This window comes from Anser brachyrhynchus (genome assembly GCF_964034855.1).
Source record: "Anser brachyrhynchus genome assembly, chromosome: 2".
NCBI lineage: Eukaryota > Metazoa > Chordata > Aves > Anseriformes > Anatidae > Anser > Anser brachyrhynchus.
Genome location: NC_137695.1, coordinates 85,512,049 through 85,524,424, shown reverse-complemented (window position 1 = coordinate 85,524,424; position 12,376 = coordinate 85,512,049).

Sequence of the window (12,376 nt, the reverse complement as noted above, 5' to 3'; positions counted from 1 at the left end):
CGTGCACACACAGAGGAGGGAAGAAAGATAGTCCACCAGCAGACACACTCCCCTCAGAGACAGCACTATGCTCAGTGCTGTAAAGCAGGGGACTGCACTGTTGGGTGCATTGGGTGCAGGGTGGTTGTAAGAGGTGGTGCTGCTCCCTTCGGTGATCGCTGACCCCAAGGCCTCAGTGCAGTGTTGGGGTAGGGCAATGCTCAGACGGTGCTGTTCAACCTCACCACAGGGACGAGGACACACAAAAGGTGTATTTTTAACTTTTTTCATTGGGATGTCTCCCAGCCACTCCTCCAGGGCTTAAAATAATATACAATATCCAGCAACCAGGGTGCATATCAACATTCTCCCTGAGGCTCAGTGACTTATCTGTCACCATAGGTAGAGGCCTAGGGACTGCCCAGTTGGCAGCTCAGTTTGCAGCACCCTTCCCTGCCTGGTGAGACAGTGCCATCGCAGCAGGATGAGTTGGCTGGGTCTGGACAGTTTAGAGATATCCTTGGAAAGGAAAGGTTATGGTGGGACTTCACAGGAGAAAGGGCTTGCAGGAGAAGAGTGGGACTTGGATGGTGGTGCAGAGACACAATGCTTTGCTGGGAAAGCTTCCATCTGTCAGGGCACAGGGAGGGGCAGATGGTCCCTAAACATCATGGAGCCAGGAGACGAGTGAGACAACAAGGCTGGCAGGACAGGGGCTCACCAACCAGGGCTTGTCCCACCACAGTGTCCCTGCAAGGCAAGTGGGACAGGCCCAGAGATGGAAGCCAAGTTCTGCTGAGGCAAGAACTCAGGCAAGTTTGTGGTGACAAGCAGGTCCAAGGTCCAGCTGAGAATCTTATCTACAAACTAGGGACAGTCCCAGTGCTGGTAACCCACGTCAGACACAATCTGGTGACTGCCAGGCAGGTCTGAGATCAGGCAGGGACTAAAAGCCCAGGCCCGAGCTCTCCTGGAGCACCTCGGCCCTCAGGGTGAGGGTGTGAGCTGAGCCCCAGGTGAGGCAGGGCAGGGCCACCAATGCCAATTAGCACCCTCAGGGTGATGACATTTTTGAAGAAAGGGAAAATGATGGTTCCTGCCTGCCTTTCAAATTTTCGATGCCCTCATGTCTGCCTTTAGCCATGACTGCCAACCAACAGATGCTGTATCTCCCTGAGAAAGGCTCATCCCTGCTGTGCTACGTCACCCCACTTCTACACCTTTGTTTGCATGGAGCAGCAAACCATCTGCCACCCCTTGGAGACCTCTGCTGATGGGACACCATCCATGGTGTCAGTGTCTCATCTAATGCCAAGCAACTGCCTGGGCTTCTCCTGAGGCTGTCCTCAAAATGAGGAGGGAGGGAGAGAGATGGCCCCTGTGGGGTGTCAGCAGCGAGCACTTGCTTTCTATTTGGGTGGCAGGGGCATGGGGAGCACTCACAGCTGCACATTTGGGACACGCATGTCACCTAGGCTCTGGTGCTGGCTGAAGCAACACAGCATCGTAGTGTGGGGAGGTCCCTCTCAAGGCTAGTTGATGCTTACCAGTGCCCACACCAGGCCTCCTTCATTTTTGTTCAATTTGCTCTGAAAGACATCAAGTGACACAGGCTCCTGATTGCCTGTAACAGCGCCTTCTTCTCTGGAGAAAAGATGACAGGGGAGAGAAGCTGTAATAGACATAATAAATAGGTATAATAAAACTTTGAGGTTATTCCTTGAGGAATAAATAAGATGAAAGGATAATACCGCTTACTGTCTCTTCAAAGGACAAGACACAAGCACTAGAGGCAGGACAAAAACAAGCACAAGGCTTCCTCAGGCAGCATGCCTTCAGCTGTGGACACCTTGCCTCAGGAGAGGGTGGGTAATAAACGTTTATGTGGTTTCATAAAATAACTGGACAGAGACACTGCAGAGGAAAAGCAGAATTAAAAACAGAGATTCAACATCTGTCTCAGACTGCTGGAGGCTAGGAGAATATTTGAGGGATTTACTACATACTTCCATGCTTATATCTCCCACAAGGAATTTGCCACTGGATAGTCTCACAGCCAGGCTATAGAATTAAATGGTCTTTTATTCTGATCTGTCTCAGCTGTTCTCATTCATTCCACTAATGAAATGCTTTGGTGACATTAATATGCTGCAGCACCCCTTGGGCAAAGCTAGCAAGGCAGTAAGTTCTGTGGCCCCGATCTGCAACCATTTCTCCCCCAAAATTCCCGTAACTCCTATTCAAATAGCTGGTGAGTGACTCTTTATCCTGGGCTAGGCTGTCACCTTTGCAATCTATCACTGCTGGGGTGACAGCTTTCAGAAGGGTCAAGGAAGTGAGATAGGAGGGAGCTTGTCTGCTAGGTGGATAAGAGATTTTACGAGACACATTTCCAGAGATGGAAAGGAGACCAGCCCTAAACTGTAACATCCTGGTTTGTTTGTCGTTTCTCTGAAAGGGACACCTGGGAATGCTTTGTCTGCAGGATGGTGTCAGAGCAGTGGGCAGCAAGCCAATCTTTCAGAAAACAATTCTTCAGTAACTGAGGGAAACTAAGGAATTTCTCCAACTTTTCTCGACCTGTTGAGGGAAAGTGATTACTTCTCTGACAAAGGCAGTCTGGTCCACCTTGCTGTCTTAGGAAGAAATTATCTCCCAAGAACTGTAGCCACAGTGAATCGACCTTGGATATCTCAGGATTGAAAGTAATTAAGAATGTAAGAAATGCCTTATTAGACCAATGGTCCACCTAACCCAGTGTTTTACCTCCAATAGCAGGAGTAAGAGATGATGCTTAAGAGCACAGGCCTAGCCACTTTTTGCAGTCTATTTTCCTGATCCACCATCTAGAAGTCTTGTGTTACGGAAGCTAGAGGGTGCAACCCTGCCCAATTCTTGTAGTATCATAAATGTGTTTCATCCCTTTTTGAATCCACTGATCTCTTTGGCCTCTACAACCTTCTGTGACATCAAGTTCCACAAGTTTACTCAGTGCCGTGTAAAGAAATTATTTTTCTTGTTTGTTTTAATTCCTTTTTTACTAACTTCCCTGTGTAACATCTAGTTATCATGTTGCAAAATTTCACGAAGGACAGATCTGCATTCACTTTATCCACCATCTTCATGATTTTATAAACCTCAGTCATATCTTCTCTCAGCCTTACCAACTCCAAACTGAAGAGCTGCAGGCTCTCCAGTGATTCCTCACCAGACAACTATTCCATCCCCGTGATCTCTGTAGTTGCCCTTCTCTTTATCTTTTCTAACTCCGTCATCTTTCTTGAAGGAGACCAGAACAGCCCACACTGCTCAAGATTGGGATGCATGGAGGTTTTATCCAGGACTAAAACGGCACCCTCTGTCTAATTCTAATTACCCAAAGTTTCCCAACATTTCTTTTGGCTGCTGCTGCATAAGCCAATTTTAGAGGGTAATAAATGACAGGTCTGAGATCTTCTTCATGATTTGCAACTGTAGATTTGAGTTCTGAGTATCAGCATCATGTAGGCATGGGTTAGATTATTTTCTCTAAATGTACTACCTTACATCTATCTATAATGAAGGTCATCTGAGGGTTTACTGCCGAACCACTCTGTTTTGTGGGCTTCTTCTAAAGTTCCTTGCCGTTAGAACAGTATTTCACCACCCAAAAGAAGTTAGTATCATCCTCAGACTTGATTTCACTGTTTAGTTCCTTGTCTAAATCATCCTTGAAGATGCTGAATAAAACTAGTCCTGGCAGCAACCCTTGGGCTATCCTCTCTGCTCATTCTTCTCCATCCAGAAAAGTGCCCAATGAGCCCTACTCTTTGCTTCTTGTCCTTTGCCCATCTTTCATTCCATAAAAATACCTTTTCTCCAACCCTGTAGCAACTTAGTTCCGTTAATAACTTTTGATGAGGAAACTTGTCAAGGACATTCTGGAAGTCCAAGTGTATTATTTATCCTGGATCCCCTCTATCCACATGCTTATCAACACCCTTCCAGAACCCAGCATGACAGTAATGCAGAATTTTCCTTTACAGGAGTCATACTGACTCTTTCTCAACAGACTGTTTTTCACATACTCATCAAACTTACTCTTTATTATAGACACCACTGTCTTGTCACAGATGGACGTCAGACTCACTGGTCATATTTTATCATGGGGGTTACACTGGCAATCCATCAGGGCTCTGGCACAGAGACATTAAAGACAGTTTATACAGCTTGGCCAGCAGTCCACAATTTCACATTTGAATTCCTTCAGGACTTTCAAGTGAATGTCATCCAGTCGTGGTGACTTATTAACATTCAAAGTATCTATCTGGTCTTACTTCAAAATAAGCTGTCTCTTCTGATCAATTTACTGCAAATATGGCAACAGCAGTGGAAATCTCCCTGACAAACATGGCACTTCCTGCTCTTGGGTGAAAGCAGCAACTGTATTCCAAGACTTCTCACCCAGACATGCATAAAAGGAAAGAGGGTGAAAGTTGCCTAAACTCCCTGGGAGAAACATTCAAAGTTTGATGTCTAAAAAGCTGGCTTCTCTTGTCTCCTTCCCAGAAGCACGACCACTAGCGTGGCTGCTGCTGCACCTGCAAGGTCATACTATTAAGGGGTAGAGGCAAGAAACCAGGATTAGTATGGAAAAATATATGTGGAAACTGGACCCATGTGACACTAGAGGGTGATATTAAACTATGGAAAAGTTCATTAGCTGTATAGATTCACTTAGCTGCTTTGACATTCAGTGCCACAAATGTGATATGTTACATCTAAACCCTTCAAGCATTCATATTTCTGAACTGGTGACCTCCCAGGGCCCAAATCTCAGCTTTTCTTGTCACTGTGGTCCAGTGATCCATCTCTGGTATGAGATGACACAAATACCTAGATACACAGACGGCTGAAGACCTGCAACAAAAGTGAATAGGGGAAAGACATGCAAATATCCATCCAAGCAGAATCAAAACAGGCAGAAAAAATTACTTGTCCTGTTGAGATGTTATTGCATGGATAGCATGCAAGGGTAAGGAACTCAGCTTCAGCAACCTTGCTACCACAGTTCATCTGTCTCCACAGAAAAATGAGGCAAAACAGCCTTGGCCATTTTCATCAGCACCTCATCCGTGCTAGCTCAGGTTTGCCTTCATGTAGGTGCTCTCTACTACTGTGGTGCCTGGTGATGCATGGTGCCTCCAGAGAACTGCCTTCTGAGGGACAATCTGAAGGCATGACACAAGCTATAAGATGCCTAGTGGTACTCCATCCTTAGGGAAGCTCAGATGCAATTTGAGCCTTCCAGGGAGGAGATTTCATCAGCCTCTGTGGCCATGTGAAAATGGATGCTTCACTCCTGGGAGGCTCAGAGTCCTCCCTCTTGAGCGAGCTGGAGAAAACTGCTGCTGCTGCGATGTCAGCAGGGATTGTTCCAGAGGTGAAAGGAACCAGTCCTCCAGGATAACCCTGATTTACCTCCTGTTTATACCCTGTCACAACCGGTGGCTCCAACAGCTCTCAGCAACTTCACACACCTGGTAAAAAATTCCCCCACTTTGTAGAGAAGCTTTTCTCTTCTAAGCCTCAGTTTCTAATCACAAAAACAGGCAGAAAGGACATGTCCAGGATAAACATATCTGTCCTATTGCAGCCTGAAATGTGCAGGTCATCATCTTGTTGGTGTTACCATGCAATGGAAGGTTCTTCTGCAAGATTTTTCCCTTACTTATGAGGAAAATCAGATATTAAAATTATTTTTTCAAAGAAATTTGTAGTTCTGTCTCCTTGAGTTGGACAGCCCAGATCTAATCATCAAAGCTGCTAGCAAGGCAGTGTGCCCACTAGAAGTGAAGAGAGCAAACAGTGCTCAAAACTTCCCAGAGATTCAGGCTCTGGTTGTTTCTAGTTGGACCCCCAAACTGGTTTTGTGTGTACAGGTCTGAACACCAAAGCTGTCATGTGAAACAAGTACATGTAACATATTATTAGTCCTGACATATGGCAATGCAAACACACAGCAGTGATTGGATGTACTTAACAGGTTTGGAAAACTCCTGAGTAGGCTTGGCTAGTAGGAGCGGACATACTAAGATGCTAAACCAAAATGTATTATCCAAACCATATAAAAAAGGGGAGATAAAAAGACTTTTTGGTCTTGTTTCACATCTTATTCTTTTGCACCTCCATAGATCCAGTGTAACTTCACCAGCTACAATAGACTTTCTTCATTCTGCAGCACATTTTGGCTCAAATTACTTTAATATTCCAAAGAAGATAAGCTTTGAAATAAAATTACAATTTTTAAAAAATGTAGTAAGAGCTGGAATTCATGGTGCGTTTTTAAAAGTATTTTATTTCCTGGAATCTTCTAGAGACTTTTTTTTTCCAGTCATTCTAAAAACAAAAATGTCCAAATTACTGGAGGAAAACAGAGTACCCAAAGTGACTGTGTATTATTGCCCAAGCATCTGGTTTCCTGGGATAAGTGACATTGCTGCTTCTTACCGTAGTGCATGTTTAGTCCAGCACCAGCCAGCTTCTGCTGAAAAACCTTGCAGTATGGCTGAGCTAGCAGAGATCATGGGCTAGCGCTGCAGAACACTGGTCTTCCCATGTGGGCACGTGGCCATTTCCAAACAAGTCTTCACTTTTTCACTTATGTCATTGCTAGCAGCATTAGCCTTTTGCTCAGATGAGGCTCCAGGTGTTTTTCCCCACAGCCACTGTTTCAGACTGGTCAGCATGGCCAGCTGTCAATGATAAAACCAGGACATTAAGTAGATATTTTCCTCCATTAGGAAAGATGTACGGCAAAACCTCCTCCATACTGGACATACAACCTCTTTAAAAACTGTTAATTTCTTGGAGCCTCTGCACTATACTTCACTATTTCTTCAGAAGAAGAAACAGCTAGGGTATTTGTGATGGTCTGGCTGGAGCACTAATTAGGTGCCTCTGTGCAACGTTGCCTAGTGGCTTTCTGCCACAGCTTGGAAAGCTGAAAGCTCTCTAGCTAATGCATTATTTTCTTTCAGTGATCTCATGTTCAAAGCACCATTTCCTTAGCCTGAGGCTCTCCCGTGGGGTCAGTAAATTCTACATTCAAAGAAGATTTTAATTACTTGGTGAGTGACAAGCTGGAATGGTGATGCAAGTCCTAATCCCTCTTTCGAGTGGTGAATTGAGCTTCTCATCGTCAGTACTTCAGACATTATATCAAAGATATCATGGGAATAGCAGTCACCAGTTTACAGTGAGCCAGCTGGAAAACAAGATATGGGAAGGTCTCCTCCCCACCCCACCAGCCTGCAGGGGTCTCTGCCGGACTCTCCCTGCCTTCCTCCTAGCAGTATAACATGATACAGTAGATCTTTCTTCTCCTTTCTCTCCCATGTCTGTTCCTTCCTTCAAATCTACCATTCCTCAGCTTGCTTGGGAGAGAGAAATTAACATTTAAAATGTGTTCCACTTTATTCTTTCATGTTTTATTTCCTTCTCCTTTGAATTATTTTCCAGCTCCTTGTCTTTTTTTTCAAAACATCATAACATGTTCCTCTTCTACCTCCTGTGCTCCTATCTTGCTCCTTCCTTCTGTCTGAGAGGCATGAACCCTCTCATTTTTGCATAACCCTGATTTTCAGCAGCCAACACCACTCTGCTCTCTTCAGTGCCTGAATCCCTTCCTGGGCAGCCATGTACTCCCTTTGTCCCACCTGGCAGTTCCTCTCTCATAGCCTGTTCCAGATTCATCGGAGTCCTCATGCCTTCTTCTTCCCTGTCCTACCAGAAAGAGCCTGAAGCTGTGCCATCTCTGCTTATGCTCTGGCCTCTGCTGCTCCACCTGTAGCCACCTGCCACAGGTAGCTGCTTGCAGATATTTAGTCTGCAAAAGTAGAAAAATGAGAGAGTGAGATATTATACAGACAGATAACTAGGGATGGGCCTCAGCAGTATTTTGTAGAGGCAAGAAACAGGATTAAGTCAGCTCTAGCCACTTTGCCAGCCCCAGTAGTACAAGCCCAGTCCTACCTGGAAGCTCTTTGGCTACAAATAATGGTTTTGAGCTGACATAACCTTCTAAGCAAAGCTCCCTGCTAACAAGGCTGCACAGCTTTAGCCTGGCTCAGGCTACAAAGGGAACAAGTTCGTGGCTGCTTGCAACAGCCTCGACAAAGCCAAACACAACATGTTGCTCTCTGCCTCAATGTTACGTAGCAAAGCAACACCAGCGCGCGTGGGCTGGAACGAGGAGCAAGAAATAACATTGCTGCAGGGCATCATTACTTTCAATCTTCTGGCTTCAATTGATTTTAATGATGTGAATTTATAGCTGCATTAGCTCAGAGGGTGCCCCTATCATGTTTTATGTTTATTCTACCATTTACTATATTCCTCTATAAATCTATTTATCATATCTGAAAATATACAGGGTAGCAATGAAATCGTCCCATTTTCCCATAGTTAAGTTCAGTATAATCTTTAGTTCTTTAGCAGGTCCTGATGAGACCTCCAAGTATTTTGTGATGGCGAGAAAAGCCAGTAACAGATAAAGAGAACAGACCTTTTCCTGAGTCACACAGCAGAGCAGTGGCACAGCCAAAAATGGGACCAGAAGGTCCACCTTGCACTGGTCCTTACACCAGTGCTCTGCACCTTACACCTTACACTTTACACCACGCTAGGAACCCCAGTAACAGTTATTTTCTCCTTGATAGCTTTTCAATTATTGCGGAGAAATATTTATTGAGTCCTTTTAAGTACCCTCAGATGACCTTGACCCCTTTAATTTTAACATCCTAGATTTTTGTGCCACAGACACAAGCAGATACAACCTATAAAGTACAGAAACCACCATAGAAAAGCTTTCATCTCACCTCCTAGATGCTGAATTCTCCCTACAATTTGTAGAATCACAGAATAAAAAGCTGGACCCAAGCCCTCACTCAGAGCACCACTAAAGTTACTACTTCCTCAGGGCCTCATTTGGGTGAGCTTTGGACATCCCCACCACCTCCATGGGCACCTGTTCCAGTGCTGGCTGCTCTCAAAGTGAAAATCAATTCCCTTACAACCACTCGGTTTCCCATGCTGCAGCTCTTTTTTGCTGCCCCTCAGCTTTTTTTCTCCACGGCCTGCCCCTGTCGGTAGCTGAAGATGCCCGGAGCCAGGTAGAGCTGCTGAGCCCACAGCATGTCCGTCTCAAGCCTCATGAAGCCCCTGTGTCCTCTTGGCAGTGATTTCTGCATTTGCTCGCCACAAGGGTGCAAAACCAGACTCGGGCTCTTAAAGTATCCTGACTTACAGAGAAGATCTTTGTACAGGAATACAGCTGGATAAGAAGTGAGCTCTGCCTAACCCTGCTCTGTGGGGATTTCACCTGTAGCGTGTAACAGAAATGAGTGAGTGTGAGTCCGTTCCTTTAATTTCAACCCAGGTTATCTGTGTCTCTCAGGAAGAAAAAATCTGAGTGAAGGCAGAGCTGAGCCCGCTGGGTGAGCAAAACAGAAACAACCTAGGGCAACAGCAAGCACTCGTTCTGCTGAAACCAGCAGGAACTGCTAACCCACCCTGGGCTTCTGGGTGCTGCACACAGCTACCATCACAGACAGCGACAGTGACAGATCTGTAACCACTCACTACTCTCTAAAGCAGCATCATTGAGCACTGCAAAGTACAGTGTTTGCAAATATAAACAACATATGAACTACCCATTCCCATTCCCCCTGCATCTCTTTCCCCTTGCATCTCTTTCCCATTTCCCTCCTCAAAAGTCAGAAGAAGCTATAATGTTTTGTCCCACCTCTTTTATTTTATTTTATTTTATTTTATTTTATTTTATTTTATTTTATTTTATTTTATTTTATTTTATTTTATTTTATTTTATTTTATTTTAGTGAAAGCGATTGTTTTCTTACTTGTGGTAAGCAGTCACCCAGCTGAGGTATTTTGGCAATTTTCTAATTTTTCAAAAGATTCTGGAAAAAAAGAATGAACCTTAAAGAAATCTTCAACAGTTTGCAAGCTCAACGCCTGGGGAAGGAAGGAAGGAAGGAAGGAAGGAAGGAAGGAAGGAAGGAAGAGAGAGAAAGAGAGAAAGAGAAAGAGAGAGCGAGAGAGAGAGAAAGAGAGAAAGACAGAGAAAGGAAGGAAGGAAGGAAGGAAGGAAGGAAGGAAGGAAGGAAGGAAGGAAGGAAGGAAGGAAGGAAGGAAGGAAGGAAGGAAGGAAGGAAGGAAGGAAGGAAGGAAGGAAGGAAGGAAGGAAGGAAGGAAGGAAGGAAGGAAGGAAGGAAGAAGAAAGAAAGAAAGAAAGAAAGAAAGAAAGAAAGAAAGAAAGAAAGAAAGAAAGAAAGAAAGAAAGAAAGAAAGAAAGAAAGAAAGAAAGAAAGAAAGGAAGGAAGGAAGGAAGGAAGGAAGGAAGGAAGGAAGGAAGGAAGGAAGGAAGGAAGGAAGGAAGGAAGGAAGGAAGGAAGGAAGGAAGGAAGGAAGGAAGGAAGGAAGGAAGAAAGAAAGAAAGAAAGAAAGAAAGAAAGAAAGAAAGAAAGAAAGAAAGAAAGAAAGAAAGAAAGAAAGAAAGAAAGAAAGAAAGAAAGAAAGAAAGAAAGAAAGAAAGAAAGAAAGAAAGAAAGAAGGAAAAAGAAAGAAAGAAAGAAGAAAGGTTAATAGTGCAGCTGGGATAATTTCCAATCCCCTTAACAAATAACATTATCATAGCTTTGCTGAAGTTCATGGCAAACTACCAGCCCAGATGCAAAATTTCCTCATCAGCTCTCAATCTAGCTGTGGCAGGAAGGAAAGGAAACGTATTGCCACAGGTGTCACCATCTGCTCTGTGGTCTGAAAGGAGAACTTTGTTTTGGAGCTTTATTAGCCCATTCCACTCCCTGCTTTCTGAAGTTACGTGCTCTAGTATTTGCTGGGCTTTGATATACTTCAGTGCCAAAGACCAGAAACAGGCAAATAAGCAAAGCGTGCCGAGGGAGATTTCTAGGGGCATAAAGAGGAGACAGGAACCAGACTCCCATCACTCTTCTCAGGTAGCTCTTCAACAAAGTACTCTACCTTTATTTTTTCTTACCTTAAATGAAATTAAGCCAGATTGTTTTGTGTCTCTGTGACAAGCATACTTCCCTGAAAAATGGTCTCCTCGCTACAGATTTCTAGAGGCTAAGCTACTACTCACTGCCTGCAGTGACACACACTGAAAAGTCAATAGTTAAAGGAGCAAAGTACGGTTTGATTAAGAGCTATGCTAGATAGGCAACTACGGTCCTAAATAAGAAGTTTAGTATGCCTGTGGATGCGGCCAAAATGAATTACAATGAGGTCCTCAGGTGGGCTGGAGCTAAGTCTACTGGTGTGGTCACCTCTGCCACTTCTTCCATCAATTCCCCATGTTCCATCACGTTCAACTTCTGGCCGCTCCTCTTAGCCCTGAAACATCTCTAATCCAGCACAGCAATCACTTAGCTTCTTCCCTAGGGCCTACTCTGAAGAAAGCAAAGCCAAAAAAACCCTCAGAGACCCAGCAGCAGAGTTCCCTAGAGCCAGATGTTGCTGCTGAGTAATGCAAATACAGCCTGGGGAAGGAGAGCCAGAAGGCCAGAAGATGTATTTTTTATACTAAGTAAGTGCACATTATTTTATGGGAATTTTGGCACTGCTGTGTGTGTGCATGTGTTGGGGGAGTGCATTTCTTTGTCCTATCTGAGTTCAACCTGCACACTGAAAGCCCACAGCTGTTTAGAACCTGGAAGCCAAAAAAACTGAGAATAGTCGTTAAGATAAAATACTGACCATCCATTTTAGGCACTAGAGCAAAAAGAAACAGTAATGGCTAGCTTAATAGAGAGGAATGCAGAAAATATAGTAGGGTTGAAGAGTCATCAAGCTGATTAAAAATTGTTGCCATAAAGATTATACTGAAAACCCACACAAGACTTACGACTCAGTATGTAGAAGCAGAAGCAAATGAAGAACTAGAAGTCTGGGTAACATGAAATTAATTAAAAATATCGGATGCTATCAAAATATTTGTGTCAGAGAACAAATTCAACTTCCAAGAAGGCAAAAGATCCAGTGAATCAGATTCAAGTTGTGTTTTAATATTTTCTTTAACATAAAGGACCTCAGCCTTCTGGAGAACAGGAGATGATCAGCAGTGTACAGGATAAGTGCTCTTGTTCTTCAGGATGCTGATCTCCATCCACCTTGCTCTGTTTTCCTATCTTTTCCCAATCCCTGTGGTTTTCCACCGGAAGATCTCTTTCACTTTAGTCCGTACAGTTTCCTTCCTTAGTTTAACACTTTCTCAGTGTCCAAAATCCCTCTCAGTCTAGAAAAGGTGGGAGTAGGATTCTTCTAGGTTCTCTCTTCTTGTAACGCAAAGTTGAAAAACGGCAACTGCAGGTTCCCC